This window comes from Carcharhinus amblyrhynchos, chromosome 2 (assembly GCF_965287045.1).
Source record: "Carcharhinus amblyrhynchos chromosome 2, sCarAmb.v2.hapA, whole genome shotgun sequence".
Classification (NCBI taxonomy): domain Eukaryota; kingdom Metazoa; phylum Chordata; class Chondrichthyes; order Carcharhiniformes; family Carcharhinidae; genus Carcharhinus; species Carcharhinus amblyrhynchos.
In genome coordinates, this window is record NC_137325.1 from 42,476,817 (window position 1) to 42,499,666 (window position 22,850).

Genomic DNA, 22,850 nt, shown 5'->3' on the forward strand with positions numbered 1-22,850 from the left:
ACTGTATTCCTAGCCTCTGACCTACTCTTGTAGACACTGGGTTAATGCGGCGAGTAAGTGGAGTTTCTGCTCAATGGTAGCTCCAAGAATGTTGGCGGGGGGCGGGGATTCAGTGATGGTAACACCACTGAGTTTCATGTGGTGGTGGTTGTTAGAGTGTCTTTTATTGTGATGTTCATTGTTTGGCATTTGTGTGGCGTGAATGTTATTTGCCACTTGCCAGCCCAAGCCTGGATATTGTTCAGATCTTGTTGCATTTGAACATGGACTGCTTCAGCATCTGAGGAGTCAAGAATGGTGCTGACTATTGTGTAATCATCAGCAAGCATCCCCACTTCTGATCTTATGATGGAGGAAAGGTCACTGATGAAGCAGCTGAAGATGGTTGGGCCTAGAACATTACTCTGAGGGACCCCTGCAGAGATGTCCTATCATGTACATGATACATACTGCTGCCATTATTCATTGGTGGTAGAGAGAGTGGATGTTGGATGTTGAAGATGGTGGATGGGATCCTATCAATGGTCTATTTGGTCCTGGATGGTGATGAGCTTCTTCAGCATTCTTGGAGCTGCACTCCTCCAGGCAAATGGAGAGTATTTGTAATAGGTAAAAGACACCTCTGAGACTGTTAGTGAGTCAAGCTCCAGTAAGTTTTATTTCAAAACTGGTTTACCAGGCTTCTCATTGAACACAAATACAAGTAGGTATTTGGCCATCATGAGTCCCAGTATCAATCATGATGCAAACTCCCGATTCCGGTTAGGATTGCAGATCTTCCTACTTTGGTCATGATACAAACTCCCGATTCAACCAGGACTCTCAGTCTATCTGGCAGCTGCAGTCACAAAATAATCTTCAGTCCAATCATGACCCACAACGCTTCCAGCGGCATCAGCATCTCCTTCCTTGAAGTTACTTGGGCGGTCACGACTGTCCCAGATGGACTCTTCCTGTTAAAAAGCCGGTATTGCAATCTACCAGCTGCAGCTGTAACTGGTATCGCAATCTACCAGCTGCAGCTGTTTAACGATGTTCAGTTAGCACAAACAGGTAAGGTTTGCAGTATCTGCAAAATAACTTTCACATTTGACTATCTGTCTTTATGGAAATGAAAGTTAAAGAATGAAAGACATGAGCAATTAAGGAAAACATGAATAAATAATTTATATTGATACCAGGAGCAGTATAAGCTTAAGGAGATCAGCCATTAGGAAGGGTTATGTTTGTGATACATGCTAGGTACAAAATGCATTAAATTCATTAACCCTTTCCCTACTTCAGTATTCTATCACACTCCTGGCATATAAAGTTTATTTATTAGTCACAAGTAGGCTTACATTCACATTGCAATGAAGTTACTGTAAAAATCTCCTAGTCACCACACTCTGGATCCTGTTCGGGTACACCGAGAGAGAATTTAGCATGGCCAATTCGTCTAACCTGCACATCTTTGGATTGTGGGAGGAAACCGGAGCATCTGGAGGAAACCCACGCACGTACAGGGAAAATGTGCAAACCCCACACAGGCAGTGACCCAAGCTGGGAATTGAACCCAGTCCATGGCGCTGCGAAGCAGCAGTGCTAAGCATTATGCCGCCTTGGATTCTCCCCTTTCCAATTCTTATTGATGGTGCTTAGGCTTTGGAGAATCAAGAAGTGAGTAACTCACCACAGAAATCCCAGCATCTGATCTGCTTCTTCATCCACAATGCTCAGGCTTACTTCATCTATCTTCGTGCCAGTTATTGCCAGAGATGGGCTTGGACATACACTCCATCACTGTAGCCATGGGTGAGCTTTGCAGTGGCTATGCAAGAGGAAGACAGGGACACCTTCACCTCCCTTCAAGTGTCCCTCCTCTTCAAGGAGTTAGGGATGGCACTCAGGCACCCAAAGGTGGAGCATTGGTAGTCAAACACCCCAGGGATTCCTAAAGATTCTCCACGAGCATCCAGATGTTCACAATCCTCTCTGCCTGTCACCTCCAGCTACTCACACCGAGGAGGATGCACCTGTCCCTTAGCAGGAGACGTAACACAGGTTGGGACCCTCCAGGACGAGAGAGGTACGTTTCAAATGTCTATTTCAGGGATTTTTTTCAAACAAGCAGCATTTACGTGGTTATGCAATGATGATCCTTCACTCTCATCTTGCTAATATTGCTGAAACTGTAATGTTAATAACGATACTAAAGAAAATTCAAGTCTCATTTTGGCAGATAGTTGGGGGAAACCAATGCAGAAAACCTCCAAAGAGATGGTTTCACACACACTCGAGTCTCCAAAGAAATGATCATACACACCTGAATCCTTGTCAGCTACAGACCTCTGTGGCATGTCTCATAGATACCCGCATACGGTTACATCACCCAGGTGACAGATGCTTTACAAATGCTGACTACACATTAGGATCACAACTGATGGGGCATCATGGGCTCAGATGGCATTGCATTTGGTGTCAGGACATTCTCTGGGCTGCTGCCTAGTAACAGCACGGCTAGGAATAATGAGATCATGCAGCTGAATGCTTGGCTGAGGGATTGGTGCAAGGTAGAGGGCTTTACTTTTGTCGATCACTGGGAAGTATTGTGAGAGAAGGGCACCTGGACAGGAGGAATGGGGAACATTTGAATGGGAGGGGGACAAATATCCTAGCTGGGAGGTTAGCTGGAGCGTTTCGGCAGGGTTTCAACTAATATGGAGGGGGGGGTGGGGATGAGACTGATAGCTTATTAGGCACTGGGATCGGGAGCGAGTTGGGTGACAGGGTAGGTTTGGTTGAAAGGAAAATTATCAGGGGAAATGAGGATCCGAGTGGGCCTGGACGGTTGGACTGCGTCTGTTTTAATGCGAGGAGTGTAACGGGTAAAACAGATGAGCTTAGGGCCTTGATGTTTGTGAGGAATTTAGATGCGGTGGCAGTGACGGAGACGTGGTTAAAGGAGGAGCAGGACTGGCAGCTGAACATTCCTGGGTATAAGTGTTTTAGGTGTGACAGAGGAGGATTGAAGAGAGGTGGTGGGGTGGCATTGTTAGTTAAGGAGCACATCACAGCAGTGCAGAGGGAGGACAATATGGAGGAGTTAGGGATTGAGTCGCTGTGGGTGGAGTTGAGGAATAGGAAGGGAGCGATTACTATGCTAGGGGTGTACTACAGGCCACCCAACAGCCCAAGGGCAGTGGAAGAAGGCATTTGTAAAGACATTTTAGATAGGTGCAGAAAGAATAGGGTGGTTGTAGTGGGTGACTTTAATCTTCCTGGAGTGGATTGGAAGGTGCCTAGAGCTGGGGGTTCGGATGGGAAGGAATTTGTAAAATGTGTGCTGGAAGGGTCCTTGGAGCAGTACGTAACTAGCCCGACTAGGGAGGGGGCTATACTGTATTTAGTTTTGGGTAATGAGCTGGGTCAGGTGGTTGAGGTTGCAGTAGGCAAACATGTGGCTAACAGTGACCACAAGTCTGTCTAATTTAGGATAAAAATGGAAAAGGATGAGTGCCGTCCGAAGGGGAGGGTGCTGAACTGGGGGAAGGCGAGCTATAGCCGGATTAGGAAGGAGCTGAAGGACACTGATTGGGAGAAGTTGTTAGTGGGTAAGCCCATGGTTGGCAAGTGGGAGGCTTTCAAGGGCAAACTGAAAATGTTGCAGGAAAGACATGTGCCGGTAAAGTGGAAGGATGGGAAAGGCAGGATTAGAGAGCCGTGGATTACAGGGGGTATCGAAGACTTGGTCAGGAAGAAGAGAGAGGCATATGTTAGGTCTAAGCAACTGGGAACAGAGAGACCACTGGAGGAATGTAGAGCGAGCAGGAGGGAGCTCAAAAGGGGAGTTAGAAGGGCGAAAAGGGGGCATGAAGTTGCTTTGGTTGATAGGATTAAGGAAAATCCAAAGGCATTTTACTCTTATATTAGGAACAAGAGGGTGGTTAGAGGGAAAATCGGTCCTCTTAGGGACAAAGGAGGGGAACTATGCATTGAGTCTGAGGGAATGGGGGAGATCCTGAATGAATACTTTGCGTCGGTATTCACGAAGGAGAGGGGCTTGGTGTCTTATAATGTCTCGGAGGGAGCTGTAGACCAGTTGAAAGAAATATCCATTACGAGGGAGGAAGTGTTAGGGGTATTAGGTAGCATAAAAACTGATAAAGCTCCGGGGCCTGATGGCATTTATCCCAGGCTGCTTAGGGAGTTGAAAGATGACATTGCTGGGCCTCTGACGCAAATCTTTGTCTCTTCTTTGGACACAGGTGAGGTCCCAGCAGACTGGAGGGTAGCTAATGTGGTACCGCTGTTTAAAAAGGGCAGTAGGGATAACCCTGGTAATTATAGGCCAGTGAGTTTGACATCGGTGGTAGGAAAATTGTTGGAAAAAATTCTTAGGGAAAGGATGTATAAGCATTTGGAGCGTTGCAATCTGATTAGGGATACGCAGCATGGCTTTGTTCAGGGGAAGTCTTGCCTTACGAATCTGGTAGAGTTTTTTGGGGAGGTGACAAAAACGGTTGACGATGGGCGAGCCATTGATGTCATCTATATGGATTTCAGTAAGGTGTTTGACAAAGTCCCTCACGGTAGACTGGTAGAAAAGGTTAAGGCACATGAGATACAGGGACAGGTGTCTAGATGGATTGAAAACTGGCTAGGCAACAGGAGACAGACAGTAGTAGTGGAAGGGTCCTTTTCTGGCTGGAGGTCTGTCACCAGTGGTGTGCCGCAGGGCTCAGTACTGGGACCTCTTCTCTTCGTAATATATATGAACGACTTGGAAGAGGGCGTGCGTGGTGTGATCAGCAAGTCTGCAGATGACACCAAGATGGCAGGATTGGCGGATAGCGAGGAGGATTGTCAGGTGACACAGCAGGATATAGATAGGCTGGTATATTGGGCAGGTAGATGGCAGATGGAATTTAATCCTGACAAATGCGAAGTGATGCATTTTGGAAGGAATAATGCAGGGAGGAGTTACATGATAAAAGGTAGACCAATTAAGAGTATAGAAATGCAGAGGGACCTGGGAGTGCAAGTGCACAAGTCTCTGAAGGTGGCAACCCAGGTGGAGAAGGTTGCAAAGAAAGCTTACGGAATGCTAGCCTTTATAGGAAGGGGTATAGAGTATAAGAGCTGACGTCTAATGTTTCAGTTGGACAGAACGTTGGTAAGACCGCATTTGGAGCACTGTGTCCAGTTCTGGTCACCTTACTACTGGAAGGACACGGAGACCCTGGAGAGAGTGCAGAGGAGGTTTACCAGGATGCTGCCTGGTATGGAAGGACTGGGTTATGAGGAAAGATTGGGTAAACTGGGGCTCTTCTCCTTAGAAAGACAGAGATTAAGGGGGGATCTGATAGAGGTGTATAAAATAATGAAGGGTATAGCTACAGTCAACAGTGGCAGGCTTTTTCCTAGATTGGAGACAAATATCACGAGGGGTCACGAGCTAAGGGTGAGGGGGGAGAAGTATAATTTGGATACTAGAGGGAGGTTTTTCACACAGAGGGTCATGGGGGTATGGAATGCGCTACCAAGTAAGGTGGTGGAGGCAGGCACGCTGGACTTGTTTAAGGTTTACTTAGATAGGCACATGAGTGAAGCAAGGATGGAGGGTTATAGGAGACGGTTTTAAAAAGGGTCAGAGCCTTGGGACAATACTGGAAATCTAATGCTGCATGTTAATGTTTTGTCTCTTTTAATCTGCAGGTGTGTTGGTCCACCTTGTTGTCTAACGAGGGGCATGCACACGGTGGGTCGTATGTGGGCTGCTCTTGGATGTTGTGAGAGTGGCCTAGTACTTCGCGTTGTGTGTGCTTAAAACTGGACCAGCAGATGGGCACCACAACAACTCAATGACTATCACTGCTAGCTGTGCAGATACATGGATTTGGGCCAGTGTCTGTGGGAGTTTGCGCATTCTCCCTGTGGTTGTGTGGGTTTCCTCTGGGTGCTCCGGTTTCCTCCCACACCCCAAAGATGTGCTCTTAGGCTGACTGGTGTAACAAATTGTCCCTGAACTATTCTCCCCTGAATCGGTTACAATAAGGGTAAAATACGCGTACACATGGGCCAAGGTAGGTCTAGGAAAATGCTTTGTTAAGATGGCGGCGTGGGCTCGTTGGGCCAAAGGGCCTGTTTCCCGTGCTGGGTTGTTCTTTGTTCTTTGATCTTTGGTCAAGTGATGACCCTACAGCACCCTCAGGCAGGAGGAGATGATGCTGCCAGAAGATCCTAATGCACCTTTTGGAAAGAGAATCTCCCTTCTCTCCCTCATGAGTGCCAGGCTTCTCAGCTCCGTTCTTCCATCACCTGTGATGTAGTGGAAGGTTTTGGCATAGACCCTCCTTCTGGACATCTAGCAGCCTCAGTGGTGGATGCCATGGCTGTCTGAAGTCCTTCTCCATTCCTGTTTCCACTAGTTTTAACTTGGTGGGAATCCCAGGTCATATCAGTTGAAGACTGATCCCCATGTAACTGAAGTCATATTTCTGGGGGAGATAGGTTTCTGAGTGCCTAAGAATTATTGCCTCCTGTTTCCCATCTCCAACAGTTCAATCAAATCTCTTCACCTAGCTCTCTCTTCGTTTGTGCCTCCTGATATGGATAGTTTATCTTTTCCCCACCTTAATTAAAAAGGCATGCCATGAACTATGACCTCCGATTATGTGGTACAGCACAGTAGAACATCATATTATGGTCACCATCAACTGTCCCTGATTCAAGGATGGCAACTACTCATGGTTACAAGTTTCTGCCATGATCTTCACATGACTGAACAGGCTGACCCTTGACCCACAGATCTCTGGATACTTGGGCACAGCGACCCACAATGTAGTGGGATATGGAGTGCAGAATTTGCTTTCTTTTCTTTCCTTCTCTGCTGCCAGTCAAGTTCATCATTGAGATGCTCTGACTCAAAGCAAGATGCAGCTTGATGGCCAGTTGTAGCCATTCTGAACCACTAATATGAAGCATCTCCTAGTCATTAATGTTAATGCTGCTGCACTTTAAGGAGAGCTTTAAAGTAAGCTTGAAGAGTTTTCTTTATTGTCTTATGAAATGTTGGTCATTTGAGAGTTGAAAAAAAACAGGAGCTGGTGAGGGCAACGGTTTTCAGCCATTTGAAATAGTTCAGTCAATCAAAATTTTATCTTGCAGGAGTTTTGCCTGATTGTTTGTTCTTTGTTCAACTGCACAAAGAAAATTACAGCACAGGAACAGGCCCTTATGCCCTCCAAGCCTACACCGACCATGCTGCCTGACTTGACTAAAACATCTACTCTTCCAGGGACCATATCCCGCTTTCCCAGCCTATTCGTGTATTTGTCACTATTGTATCTGCTCCCACTATGTCCCCAGCAGCAAGGTTCCAGGCACCCACCACCCTCTGTGTAAAAACCTTGCCTCATACATCTCCTTTAAATCTTGCCCTTCACACCTTAAACTTATCCCCCCTAGCAACTGACTCTTCCACCTTGGGAAAAAGCTTTTGACTATCCACTCTGTCCATGCCCCTCATAATCTTGTAGATTTCTATTAAGTTGCCCCTCAACCTCCGTCTTTCAGTGAGAACAATCCAAATTTCTCCAACCTCTCCTCATAGCTAATGCCTTCCATGCCTGGCAGCATCCTGGTAAATCTTTTTTGTACCCTCTCCAAAGTCTCCACATCCTTCTGGTAATGTGGTGACCAGAATTGAACACTGTATTCCAAGAGCAGCCCAACTAAGATTCTATAAAGCTGCAACATTACTTGCCAATTTTTAAACTCAATGCCCCAGCCAATAAAGGTATCATGCCTTCTTGACTACCTTCTCCACCTGCATTGTCAATTTCAGTGACCTGTGTACACCCAGATCCCTCTGCCTGTCAATATTCTTAAGAGTTCTGCCATTTACTGTATATTTTCTTTCTTTATTAGCCCTTCCAAAATACATTACCTCACACTTGTCCAGATTAAACTCCATCTGCCATTTCTCTGCCCAAGCCTACAACCAATCTACATCCTGCTGTATCCTCTAATGGTCCTCATCACTACCTGCAAATCTACCATCCTTTGTGTTGTCCTCAAACTTACTGATCAAACCAGTTACATTTTCCTCCAAATCATTTATATATATTACTAACAGTTGATTCAGGAATGATATTAGCATTTGTTCTGTAGTCATCCCATTGAATCTAAAGGATGCAGCAGAGGCATCGCTGATGGAATCTCTCTTGCACTGCTAATACACAATGCAGTATAGGAATGTGCTGATGACAACTGTTTTGTACACTAGAACTTTTGTTTACTTGCGGAGGTCTTTGTTATCAAACACATGTTGTAGCAATTTTCAGGAGAATACCATGAAATCACTTTTGTCTCAGTATTTTTGATGTAACCATATTGACAAAGAGATTTGTGTTAAATTGGATAAGACTTGAAAAAGAGCCAGGGATCATATTGTATAATATGTGATTAACCAATGCCTGCTCATTGTGTTGCAGCAGCATGTTAAATCTGGTTTCCTAGTATTTTACATTATTGTTGTACACAGTCACTGCTACTGTACAGGCAGCACTGGCTAGCTATATGCATCGGAAGGGGGTTCAATACTGAAAGTGGCTGGCATTAATTAAAGGCGTCCTGCACCTATTAGAGGGGAAGTACATTTTGGCTGCAAGGAATAGGGGAATCATTTGAAAACTGATCATGTGTGCTGATATTTTGAGTTAAGTAAGGCTGAACCATTTTCTGAAACTGCATCCAAGATCTTTTTGAAGGGATGAGAAGTAGGAGGGATATCCGACATCAACTGAGAAGCAGACACCCCTTCAGGAACATTCTCAGGAAACACCATTGTGGGAAATAGTGGTGAATATCAATGCAGGACCATTCCTCCAGGAACGTGGATGCAGTAAAGAAATGAATTATCAATTGAATGAGCAAATCTTCCACTGGTCTATCTTACCAATAAACCCCAATCAATGTTCAATTCACTACACCCCATCACCCATCTATCAACAATCTCTTTTAAGCATTACTCAGTCCTAACATTCTTATATTTTACCATAACTTCATACATTTAATACTGTTGCAAGGCATTCAATCACAACTCACAGACAACAAGAGCTCTTCAAGCATGACAGCCACATCACTTAACATATTTACAGCACACTTACTGATACGCACATTTAACCCCTTTCTTGCAGGAGCAGGTATGCCAAGAGGAGGCAGCAGTTATAACATACAGGAAGAAGACACATGTGCCTGGATTTTTTAACCTCTGTGGAGGACACAATGCTGACTATCAAGGGAAGGATTATCACTGAGACTGAGTGGCCACTTTGAGGCTGAAGCTATAAATGATGAGGCTACTTAATATCTGCATATCTAATACTTTTCTCCCAGGACATTTCTCCCACATCCTTCAATATCTCTGACTTAAAGGCAGCGGAAGTTGAAGCATACATTTTGTACTTTTTCCTCTCCCTCATCACAGTGGAATGCATGTTCATTTCTCCTTTCAGACACTCAAAATCTGTAACCTTCCAAGTCAGTGAAGAAAGAGAAAGAAGAAAGTAAGGAGGAGGAGACATTGCCATTCAATCTTACACTCAGCCACAAGCTCATATACTGACCTGCACGTAATTTAAGGTTAGGATAGAGATGGATCTACATGTAGTGAGATACCACATACAAGTGCACAAGTGTAAAGGCAGGGCAGAAAGGATGCAAGCTCACTGGAGGATGAGGTCACACACTCATTGTGCTGGAAAATATTAAGCTGAGGACAACAGTGGACCAGGCTACAGAGAAGTGTACATAAATAACTACTTGGTGTACTGAAAAGTCTGGCAGAAACCTACATTTAATGTTCAGGAGCTCAAAGGTATCTATCACCAACTTGGCATAGCTTTCCACAATCCTTGAAGCTAATCATTATGAATGTGAAGGTGATCACCTCCAACAAGCTGTCATTATGCAACATCTTATTGTTGACAGTTTCCATTGCAGCACATCCAGCTTCCATCAACAAGTCCCAATGTTATTGCAGAAACTCAGCCTGTTGCTATCTTTACTTTCCTATTTTGATGACACATCATCCACTGCATACAAACCCTCGCCCCACCCATGTCTCCAAGCCCAGGGTCCAGCAAATTTCTGTCTATTGTGCCCCTATATAGTGCTACAGTTTGATTTGATATTGCAATTGTTTATACGTTCTATATTCACAAAACAATAACTGGCTCTAAGACTTCCTGCATGGAATTTCTCACAGCCCATTCTTCACTGCTTTGAGAAAGTGTGCATGAAACGCCCAATTACATTGTAAACTTGGCTCACATGTCTGAAGTTGCACACAATTCACATTGTGGTGTCTTAATAAACTACTTACAAATGGACTTAATTTTCTTTCAAAGTTAATTTCAAAATGTCCTCATAAAAGAAGTGCCTACTTTTTTTTATTCTTTACTTGATTTTCTGCATATTTTTGGAACCAGTATAATTGGCTGTAAGTTTATTATTTATACAAAGAAACATATTCATCTCACTTTGCAGATTTCTCCTTGCAACCTGCCAACCCTCAACCAAGATCACCATTGTGAATCTTCTCAAAGAACTCTTCCAATGTTGATCTATAAAGGGTGTACTCAACCTTTGATTTTACCTAACAATACGAATTTCCCCAATATTGTGCTTATTTACCCAGCATCTCTTTTCATAGCTAAGTTAGGATCTGAAAAATGTTAAGTGGAAAACTGTAAATTATAGCAGTGTCTAAACTTCTAAGTGAACATTTTGAGACTTTTCAACATGACAGGGCCCGATTAAATGCAACTGTTTTTCATTCTATGCCCATGCCCATTTTTTTCCACAAGGGACAATCTAAATCAAAGTCAGTTTCTGTGTCTCTGTGACCAAGACTTCATCAGCAACCCCACAGCTTTTGACATGGTCAATTTTATGATTTTTCCTCCTTTTTTTCCTGTTTGTCACAGTTGAGACATGAAGGAATATGTGTGTGTGTGTGTGTGTGTGTGTGTATTTATATTATATATATATTCATCATCTGGATTACTTTATAAAAACATTTTTTGTGCTTTTTAGAATGGACAATTTCTGAGCTGACAACATGGATCCAGCTGGTCACATACTGGCTTTTGGAAGCTTCTGAGCTATTTCAAAGTAAACAATGGTGAGCACCTCAAACATCTGGAGCATGACATTCTTTGTATCAAATGAACATTGCAGCCTAGCATACAGTTGGTCTGCTTCAGCCAACTCTGAACAAAGACAGTCCTCCTCAGATCCTAATCTCCAGCAATGGTGCTAAGGCCTAAGCATCAACTGTTCTAACGCAGTGGTTTCAAAAAACAACCTCATTTAATAACCCAAAACCAATTTCACATGACCGAGACTTGGGCCCTTTGAGTTTAATTACACAATCCTTGGACTGTTAGTTGCTGTACGGCCTCCAATAAGGGCAGGATTTCAGTCAACAGCCTGTTCTATCTACCATCTTAACTGCAAACTGCCGGAACTTGTGCATCCAAGATTAACTTGATCTATGTGCCTTCCCCTATTGTGAAAGTCTCACTTTGGGAAAGACAGATCACCTTACAATCAGCCAACTTTCCTTCTGAAGAGACATTTCATTAGACTGTTGATTCTTAAAAGCCCAACTTGTATTTTGTTGTGGCCGTGCCCTGATCCCTCTTCCTTTTTTCCTTATTCCCCCATTAATTGTGTGAGTGAAAGGTGGACACTGTGAAACTCCACTCACATGTGAATGTGTGTAAAAAAAAAGTCCTTTTTATTTTATCTTATCTTGAGTTTACTATCCAACTTATTAATAGAGGATGTGAAAATTCCAAATGTTAAGATTGGGGGAAATATGCAACCAATTATAAAGGGGGAAATCAGAATAAAAAACAGTTTCTGTTTATGGATAGAGAGAGAGTGGAATTCTAAGAAACTTCATCACAATCTTGCAATAGCTTCACGGTGACATGACTGCAATTGATTTGAGTGGGTGATCCGAAGATGCCTTCAAAATGTGGACTGGAGTCAAGCAAGGCTGTGTGATAGCCCCCATATTATTCACAATCTATCTTCAATATCAGTCACCTCCATGCCAAAACATAAACTGACTACCACAGACCTAGTTTGTAGATGATGGAGTGACATTACCCAGTTTGTACCAAATTTGCAAGCCACGCTCAATCTATTCAATTCCACAGACAAGAAAACTGACCTTTCCTTGAATGTTGTCAAAATGAAACCCATATCAATCCAGAGCTGCTCAGCCTAATATTCCCTATACCCTATATGTTGAAGATGAAACTCTGGAGTGTTTTGAGCACCTCCCATACTGGAAGGCCACTGCACTCAAAAAGCCACCACTGACAAAATGGTCCAACACCAGGTCAGCTGTGCCAGCTCAGCCTTCTACAAATTATGACAGTAATTTGTAGAAGGCTGTCTTCTACAAATTAGAAGACAGCCTTCTACAAGGCTGTTTTTACTGGCACACTCGTTCGAGGCTCATAAGTTTGCGCCAGAGGCCAACAGAGAATGCCAATCCCTGCAGAATCCTACTAGTCACTGACAATCATTCAGAAAAAAATTGCATCATTAAGGCATACATTAAAATACAATTAGCAGGTTTGCAGCCACCGTCAAATGGTCCCTGCTATTCACCCAAAGAACAAAGAAAATTACAGCGTAGAAACAGGCCCTTCGGCACTCCAAGCCTGCACTGACCATGCTGCCTGATTTAACTAAAACCCCCTACGCTTCCGAGGACCATATCCCTCCATTCCCATCTCATTCATGTACTTGTCAAGATGCCCCTTAAAAGTCACTACTGTCTTCACTTCCACTACCTCTCCGGCAACAAGTTCCAGGCACCCACCACTCTCTGTGTACAAAATCTGCCTCATACATCTCTTTTAAACCTTGCCCCTCACACCTTAAACCTATGCCCCCTAGTAATTGACTCTTCCACCCTGGGAAAAAGCTTCTGACTATCCACTCTGTCCATGCTCCTCATAATCTTGTAGGCTTCTATCAGGTCTCCCTGCAATCTCCGTCACTCCAGTGAGACCAAACCAAGTTTCTCCAACCTCTCCTCATAGCTAATGCTCTCCATACCAGGCAACATCCTGGTAAATCTTTTCTGTACCCTCTCAAAGAACAAAGAACAACACAGCACGGGAAACAGGCCCTTCGGCCCAACGAGCCCATGCTGCCATTTTAACATTATGAGTCCCCTCTCCACCCATGACCCTTGTCTATGCTTATGGCATTCCACATTGAGGGAAGACTAATTTAGGGACAATTTGTTACACCAATCAGCCTAACAGCACATCTTTGGGGTGTGGGAGGAAACCAGAGCACCCAGAGAAAACCCACGCAAGCACAGGGAGAATGCGCAAACTCCCGCAGACACTGGCCCAAATCCATGTATCTGCACAGCAAACAGTGATAGTCACTGAGCTGTCGTGTTGCCCAGCATCTGGTCCAGTTTAAGCGTACACTAACGACGTGAAGCACTAGGCCACTCTCGAAACTTCCAAGAGCAGCCCTTGTACGACCCGTCGTGTGTATGCCCCTTGTTGGACAAGAAGGCGGACCACAAGCACCTGTGGATTAAAAGGGAAAAACATCAATACAAACATCAATACATTATACAAACATTCAAGGGAATCCCCAAAAGCTCAAAAGTAAAACAAGTGAGCCAGAAAATATGTTGGAAGGTCCACAGGAATCAATTGATTCCCAGGGACGTCCCAAGGCTCCTGAACCTTAATTAAAACAGTCTCCTATATCCCTCCATCTCCATCCCGCTCATGTGCCTATCTAAGTAATTCTTAAACAACTCCATGCTCATGTGCCTATCTAAGTAATTCTTAAACAACTCCAGCGTGCCTGCCTCCACCACCTTGCTTGGCAGAGCATTCCATATCCCCACAACCCTCTGTGTGAAAAACCTCCCTCTAACATCCGAATTACACCTCGCCCCCCTTTCCAAAGCCACCACATCTTTCTGGTACTGTAGCGACCAGAATGGAACACTATATTCCAAGTGCGGCCTCACTAAGATTCTATAAAGCGTCAACATGACTTGCCAATTTTTAAACTCAATACCCCGGCTAATGAAGGCAAGCATGCTGTATGCCTTCTTGACTACCTTCAGTGACCTGTGTACCTGTATATCCAGGTCCCTTTGCCTATCAATAATCCTAAAGGTACTGTATATTTCCGATCTGTATTAGACCTTCCAAAATGCATCACCTCAAATTCGTCTGGATTAAACTCCACCTGTCATCTCTCCGCCCAAGTCTCCAACTGATCTATATCTTACTGTATCCTCTAATGGTCCTCATCGGCATCTGCAAATCCACCAACCTTTGTGTTGTCCGCAAATTTACTAATCCCAGCAAATCCACTTCCATTGCAGGTCTGTATCAGGCGGGCTTTGGTATAGGCCCTCACGAGCAAGGACCTGGCATGTTGAACGCCAAAGGTTGAGGAAGCACCACCAACCCTTTAGCAATGAAAGGTAACCCCCACCACACCACCACCACCTCCCCCATGCCCTCATCACAATACCCAGGTTTATCCCCACTGAGCCTGCCTCCGCCCTCAGAAACCTCAATCAGGTTCTGTTCCCCCTCAGCTGCCTTATATTAAGTTGATCTTTCTCTACATCCTAGCTATGACTGTAACACTACATTCTGCACGCGCTCCTTTCCTTTGTTATGTACAATATGCTTTGTCTGTATAGCACGCAAGAAACAATACTTTTCACTGTACACTAATACATGTGACAATAATACATCAAATCAAAGATACCCTCGCAGCCTGAGACCCTCCACTCAACCTCCCTTCAGCAAAGCACATTGGCAGTGCCAACACAGCACTGCCCCCAGCACTGACAGCGTGGCCTGGCACTTGTGCCCCAACAAAGGTCAAGGAGGTAGGACCAGTAGCCAATTTCCCCCCTGCTGCTGTCATCTGCAGAGGTAGGGTGTTGAGGGGGCTCAGGCTGGGGACAGGGTGTTGAGTGGGCTCAGGCTGGGGACAAGGAGTTGAGCTCATCACTCTCAGCTGAAATGGGGGTGTTGTGGTTGGACTGCCCCTTTTAGCCCCAGCAGATCTGAAGATCATCCCTGGAATGATGATTTCAGGCAGCTCTATGATCAATTTCTAACTCCCTTTTCTGTTAGTCATGCAAATTTTGAGGTGGCCAGGTAACTTTAATCTTTATGCTCCTTGGTCACCTGGCAGGATTTAAATTCATTGCAGCACTCCACTTTGCAGCAAAGAATTTCCTTTCTCCGTGTCAGAAGATGCAGGTGAGATCACAATGCTTTGAAGTCCTCTGACACAGAGAGGTCAATTTCATATGGGGGAGGGGAGGGTGAGGAGTTCCATTCTGCCAGCTTGCACTTAGCCCCGTTATATGCCCACAACTTTGATTTGAAGTTGCTGAGGCTTCCCAGCAGGCAGGAATCATTGACACCCTCTCTATTGCATTTAAAGCCTTTGATCTGTAACAAATTCAATGTGCAGTGTCTCGTAAAAGATTCAGCTGTTAAATCAAGGGATTTCTATCAACCTCTAGCCATTTGTATTTATTTTGATTTCCCTTCACTGTACGTGAATTTCTTCTGCATTTTGTTTCTTGTTTTTTTGTTTTCTCTCCCTCTTCAAGTGAGACCAATACTGAAGTTTGCTACAAATGTGTCTAACATTTGAGACAGAACGAAGCTATTGAAAGGGTACAGAGGAGATTTACAAGGATGTTGCCTGGACTGGGAGGCATGCCTTATGAAGTTAGGTTGAGGGAGCTGGGACTCTTTTCCCTGGAGAGACGAAGGTTGAGAGGCGACCTGATAGAAGTTTATAAAATGTTGAGAGGAATAGATAGGGTGGATTCTCAGAGGCTATTTCCCCGGGTTGAAATGGTCGCTACGAGAGGACACAGATTTAAGGTGCGGGGAGGCAAGTACAGAAGTGATGTTAGGGGTAAGTTTTTCACTCAGAGGGTGGTGAGTGAATGGAATCGGCTGCCGTCAGTGGTGGTGGAGGCGAACTCGCTGGGGTCTTTTAAAAGACTTCTGGATGAGTATATGGGATTTAATGGGATTGGGGGTTATAGATAGGTCTATGGATTGGTAGGTGTTGATGTGATTGGCGCAACTCGTGGGCCGAAGGGCCTGTTTGTGCTGTAGTGTTCTATGTTCTATGTAAGAACAAAGAAAATTACAGCACAGGAACAGGACCTTTGGCCCGCTAAGCCTGCACCAACCATGCTGCCCAACTTAACTAAAACTCCCTACGCTTCCGGGAACCATATCCCTCTATTCCCATCTCATTGATGTGTTTGTCAAGATGCCCCTTAAAAGTCACTACTGTGTTGATGTAGGGATTGTTAAACAGAACTTATTAATATGGAGGCTTTTGTATAAGAGAAAACAACAATTGAAAGACCTAGCAGTGAGGGTTAAATAAAACCTTATTCCAATTGATACTTTTAGACATTTGGGACAGGCAGTAATTTCCTATTATTTAGCCTTATCACTGCCCTTGTTCATTGAGAAATAAACAGTGAATAAGGCAATGTTTTCCAGACAAAAAGTCAAATATAAATATATTTTCTATGTTTAATTATTAGTCAGTGCTTTTGTATAAGCCCAGTCAAAACCTTGTTATTACAATTAACAGAAAATAAATAATTTAATGTGTTTCTGGCTTTCTAACATGTTAACATTTGAGGTCACATTGTTTAAGATCTCCACAGATATCTGAGAGTTTATTTATATTTTTCTCTTTGTTTCTCTAAATTGTTCTGGCAGATTATCTTTGAAACTCTTTTAGAGACAGATGAAGAATATTTTGGTCTTTTCCATAAACAATTTTAGAATAAAGTTTGGGGACAGAGAGACGCCAAGACTTTGTTAAAGAGCAGGGATAAGAGTCTTAATAATCAGATTCCCAAACTAAATTCACCTTCAAACCATCCAGTGCAACCTTAAGTGAGGCTGCAAGCCTCATTGCCATTCAACTTTTCACTTTAAAATGCTGTGAGGTAGATTCCCTCGGTCCAGAGGGAAGCCTAGCAGCTCGAGGATCCAGGAGGCGAGTGTCTTTACACCCACCTCCTGGAACCAGCATACCTGTTTTAGGAATTGCCACTAAACTTTCATAGAAATCACAGAACCTGTACAACGCAGAAAGAGGCCACTCAGCCCATCGAGTCTGCACTGACTACAATCCACTCCAGGCCCTATCACCATGACCCCACGCATTTAGAATCATAGAAAACTACAGTACAAACAGGCCCTTCGGCCCACAAGTTGCGCCAATCTTATCTCTACCTACTAGGCTTACCTTTAGCCCTCAATCCTATTAAGTTCCACGTACTCATCCAAGAAGTCTCTTAAAAGACCCTAACGAATTTGCTTCCACCACCACCGACGGCAGCTGATTCCACTCACCCACCACCCTCTGAGTGGAAAACTTACCCCTGACATCTCCTCTGTACCTACTCCTCAGCACCTTAAACCTGTGTCCTCTTGTGGCAGCCATTTCAGCCCTGAGGAAAAGCCTCTGAGAGTCCACCTGATCAACACCTCTCATCATCTTAGACACCTCTATCAAGTCCCCTCTCATCCTTTGTCTCTCTAAGGAGAAAAGATCAAGCGCTCTCAACCTATCCTCATAAGGCATGCCACCCAATCCAGGTAACATCCTTATAAATCTCCTCTGCACCCTTTCAATGGCTTCCACATCCTTCCTGTAATGAGGCAACCAGAACTGAGCACAGTACTCCAAGTGGGGTCTGACCAGGATCTTATACAGCTGCAGCATTATCTCCCGACTCCTAAACTCGATTCCTCGATTGATGAAGGCCAGTACACCATTCGCCTTCTTAACCACATCCTCTACCTGGGAAGCCAATTTGAGAGTCTTATGAACCTGGACCCCAAGATCCTTCTGATCTTCCACACTGCTAAGAGTCTTAACCCTTACTTCACTAATCTCTCTAATTTACACATCCCGGGACACTATGGGCAATTTAGCGTGGTCAATCAATCTAACCCGCACGTTTTTGAAGTGTGGGAGGAAATCGGAGCATCCAGCCGAAACCAACAAGGACACGGAGAGAAGATGCTAAACCCACATCAGGAATTGAACCGGGGTCACTTGAGCTGTGAGGCAGCAGTGCTAAGCAGTATGCCACCATGCCTGCCGTCCCATGATGTCCCTCCACAAGTCTCTATACTTGCCCACAGGCCTGCAATTGCAATGGGTGGCATGGTGGCACAGTGGTAGCATTGCTGCCTCGCAGCTCCAGGGACCCAGGTTCGATTCTGGCCTTAGGTGACTGAACTCTAGCACGCTTGTCAAACAGGTTTAGCAGGTTCATACTCTGTACAAGGAAGTACCTGTCTCAGTGGTGCTTACTATGCAAATAAATTAAAATTCAGTGAAAGGACAGCAGCCTCGGAAGAGTTAGTTCAACTGCTGAGGTAGAGATAGAAATGTAGTTTCAAACAAAATGGAATTAATTTTGACACAGAAAAATATAAAAAGATCAGAAGATTGGTGGTGACAGATTTTCCTTCTTCCCAAACATTTTGATCCGCACCCCCCCCCCCCCCCCCCCCCACTCCCGTCAACCTCAGATTTGCCTATTCTTTGCCCTCAGTTTCTCCTCAGATTCCAATGACTTTTAAAGGCAAGGGATTCAAGCTTCTTGGTAAATCACTGGACATCAATGGTGGACGTCACCATTGATCCACTGAAACTGACAGCAACTCCTGGGCCTGAATCTTTTGCTTGACGGGTGCAAATGAATGTTGGCCAGAGATGGGCCACAAAGTGTGCTTCTAGCCGCAATCCGCCTGATAAGGCAAATTTGCACTGGCTGGCCAATTATCACAGTAAAAAGTCTGACAACACCAGGTTTTAGTCCAACCTATTTATTTGATAATATACTCACAAGCTTTCGGGGTTAGTCCCTTCGTCAGGTGAATGGAGAGTTCTGGCCTCAGAATGTGATGAGGAAAGCGTATGGTATGTTAGCCTTCATAGGAAGAGGTATAGAATATAAGAGTAGGAGTCTGATGTTGCAGTTGTATAGAACGTTGGTTAGGCCTCACTTGGAGTACTGCGTCCAGTTCAGGTCGCCGTACTACCGGAAGGATGTAGAGATCCTGGAGAGAGTGCAGAGGAGATTTACCAGGATGCTGCCTGGTATGGAAGGGCTGTCTTACGAGGAAAGATTGAACGAACTTGGGCTGTTTTCCCTTGAGAGACGTCGGCTGAGGGGGGATCTAATAGAGGTTTATAAGATTATGAAGGGGATAGAGTAAATGGTGGTAAGCTTTTTCCGCTATTAGAAATGGATAGAACGAGGGGTCACGGGCTTAGGGTGAGGGGGGCTAGGTATAAGACAAATATTACAGGGCAGTTTTTCACGCAAAGGGTAGTGGGGGTGTGGAATGCACTGCCGAGTAAGGTGGTGGAAGCAGGCATGCTAGGGTTGTTTAAGAGTCACTTAGACAGCCACATGAGCGGGCTACATATAGGGGGATATAGCAGGCCTTACTAAACATTGTAGGCTTGGGAACACGTTTTGCCTCAGGGATGTTACAGTCTTTGCCTGTTTAATAATGAATTTTTTTGTCTCCACAGGCATTTAAGTCCAGCAAGGGGCATGCATGCGGCAGGTTGTAGTGGGCTGCTCTTGGACGTTGCTTTGGGAGTTGCCTATTGCTTCATGTCGTTAGTGTGCTTAAACTGGACCATCTCGAGGGCAACATGACAGCTCAGAGACTATCTCTGTTACTGTGCGGACACATGGATTTGGGCCTGTGTCTGTGGGAGTTTGCACGTTCTCCCCATGGTTGCGTGGGTTTCCTCCGGGTGCTCCAGTTTCCTCCCACATCCCCAAAGATGTGCTTTTAGGCTGATTGATTGGGTACTAAATTGTCCCTAAATTGGACCTCCCTGATCCTCGCACATTAGGCGTAGACTAAAATCATGAATAGGTCACTGAGACAGTGGGACGGCGGCGCGGGCTCGTTGGGCCGAAGGGCCTGTTTCCCGTGCTGTGTTGTTCTTTATTACAGCGCAGTACAGGCCCTTCGGCCCTCGATGTTGCGCCGACCAGTGGGACCAATCTAATGACCCTCTAACCTAAATGATTCCAATGTTACCCATATGCCTATCCACTGACCATTTGAATGCCGTTAAAGTTGGCGAGTCCACAACTGCTGCAGGCAGGGCATTCCACGCCCTTACTACCCTCTCAGTAAAGAACCTACCTCTGACATCCGCCCTATAATTACCACCCCTTAATTTACAGCTATGTCCCCTCATGTTAGCCGTCACCATCCGAGGAAAAAGGCTCTCACTGTCCACCCTATCTAACCCTCTGATCATCTTGTGTGCCTCAATTAGGTCACCTCTCAACCTTCTTCTTTCTAATGAAAACAACCTCAAGTCCCTCAGCCTTTCCTCATAAGACCTTCCCACCATACCAGGCAACATCCTGGTAAACCTCCTCTGCACCCTTTCCAATGCTTCCACATCTTTCTTATAATGCGGCGACCAGAACTGTACACAATACTCCAAGTGTGGCCGCACCAGAGTTTTGTACAGTTGCAACGTGACCTCACGGCTCTGAAATCAATCCCTCTACCAATAAAAGCTAACACACTGTACGCCTTCTTAACAACCTTATCAACCTGGGTGCCAACTTTCAGGGATCTATGCACATGTACACCCAGATCTCTCTGCTCGTCGACACTACCAAGAGTCCTTCCATTAGCCCTATATTCTGTACTCCTGTTACTCTTACCAAAGTGAATCAGCTCACACTTTTCCGCATTAAACTCCATTTGCCACCTTAGCTTATCTATGTCCCTCTGCAAACTGTAACATCCATCCTCGCTGTCTACAACTCCTCCAATTTTGGTATCGTCAGCAAATTTACTAACCCATCCTTCTACACCCTCATCTAGGTCATTTATAAAAATGACAAACAGCAGTGGCCCCAAAACAGATCCTTGAGGTACACCACTTGTAACTGAACTCCAGGTTGAATATTTCCCATCAATCACCACCCTCTGTCTTCTATCAGCTAGCCAATTCCTGGTCCAAACTGCTAAATCACCCTCAATCTCATGCATCTGCATTTTCTGCAGTAGCCCACCATGGGGAACCTTATCAAACGCTTTGCTAAAATCCATATACACCACGTCAACTGCCTTACCCTTATCCACCTCTTTGGTCACCTTTTCAAAAAACTTGATAAGGTTTGTGAGGCATGACCTACCCTTCACAAAACCATGCTGACTATCCCTAATCTGTAAAATGTCTGTGCTGTTATATGCTCTGTCTGAGGCCAGAACTCTCCATTCGCCTGACAAAGGGGCAAACCCTGAAAGCTTGCGAGTTTACTATCAAATAAATCGGTTGGACTTAAAACTGGTGTTGTCAGACTTCTTACTGTGTTCACCCCAGTCCAACACCGACATCTCCACATCATGACTACAGGGGAGGTCCCAGAGGACTGGAGAATAGCCAATGTTGTTCCTTTGTTTAAGAAGGGTAGCAAGGATAATCCAGGTAATCACAGGTCAGTGAGCCTGACATCAATGGTAGGGAAATTATTGGAGAGGATTCTTCAAGACAGGATTTACTCCCATTTGGAAATAAGTGGACGTATTAACAAGAGGCAGCATAGTTTTGTGAAGGGGAGGTCGTGTCTCAATAACTTGACCGAGTTTTTCGAGAAGTAACAAAGATGATTGACAAGATTACGCAGTGGATGTTGTCTACATGGACTTCAGTAAGGCCTTTGACAAGATCCCCCACAGCAGATGGGGAGTCGTTAAGGTGAAGTCGCAGGGGATCAGAGCTGAGCTGGCAAGGTGGATACAAAACTAACTTGGTCATTGAACACAGAAGATAACAATGGAAGGCTGTGTTTCTGAATGGAGAGTTGTGACAAGTGGCATTCCTCAGGGATTAATGCTGGGATTTTTGCTGTTTGTAATATATATAAACGATATGGAGAAAACGTAACTGGTTTGATTAGTAAGTTTGCAGATGACACAAAGGTTGGTGGAATTGTGGATAGCAAAGAGAACTGTCAGGATACAGCAGGACATAAAATTGGTTGGAGACTTGGGCGGAGAGATGGCAGATAGAGTTTAATCCAGACAAATGTGAGGTAATGAATTTTGGAGGGTTTAATACAGATGGGAAATACACAGTAAATGGCAGGACCCTTAAGAGTATCGATAGGCAGAGGGATCAATTTGTACAGGTCACTGAAAGTGACAACACAGGTGGAGAAGATAGTCAAGGAGGCATAGGCATGCTTGCCTTCATCGGCTGGGGCATTGAGTTGGCAAGTCATGCTGCAGCTTTATAGAACATTAGTTAAGCTACATTTGGAATACAGAGCGAGTTTCATACAATCCTGCTCAGGACCAATGGAGAATGCCGTGCTCTGAGCCTTATCCGCCCCCAGAATTGGAGCAGGCATGCCAGTAAAATTCTGGCCATAGTGTTCAATTCTGATTGCCACATATCAGAAGGATGTGGAAGCTTTGGAGAGGGTATAGAAAAGATTTAACAGGATGTTGCCTACTATGGAGGACATTAGCTATGAGGGGAGGTTGGAGGAACTTGGTTTCTTCTCAATGGAACAATAGAGGTTGAGGGGTGACCTGATAGAAGTCTACAAGATTATGAGAAGCATGGACAGAGTGGATAGTCAGAAGCTTTTTCCCAGGATGAAAGAGTCAATTACTGGAGGGGAGGGGGGCGCAAAGGTTTAAGGTGCGAGG

General features: G+C 44.7%; 1 protein-coding gene and 1 pseudogene across 1 annotated transcript in view; one reads left to right on the forward strand and one right to left on the reverse strand.

Moving 5' to 3' along the window:
• Positions 1-22,850, reverse strand: part of fbxl7 (F-box and leucine-rich repeat protein 7) — a 327,425-nt gene that overhangs the window by 40,146 nt on the left and 264,429 nt on the right. The window lies entirely within an intron of this gene.
• Positions 870-22,850, forward strand: part of LOC145351737 (lysosomal-associated transmembrane protein 4A pseudogene) — a 79,983-nt pseudogene continuing 58,002 nt past the window's right edge.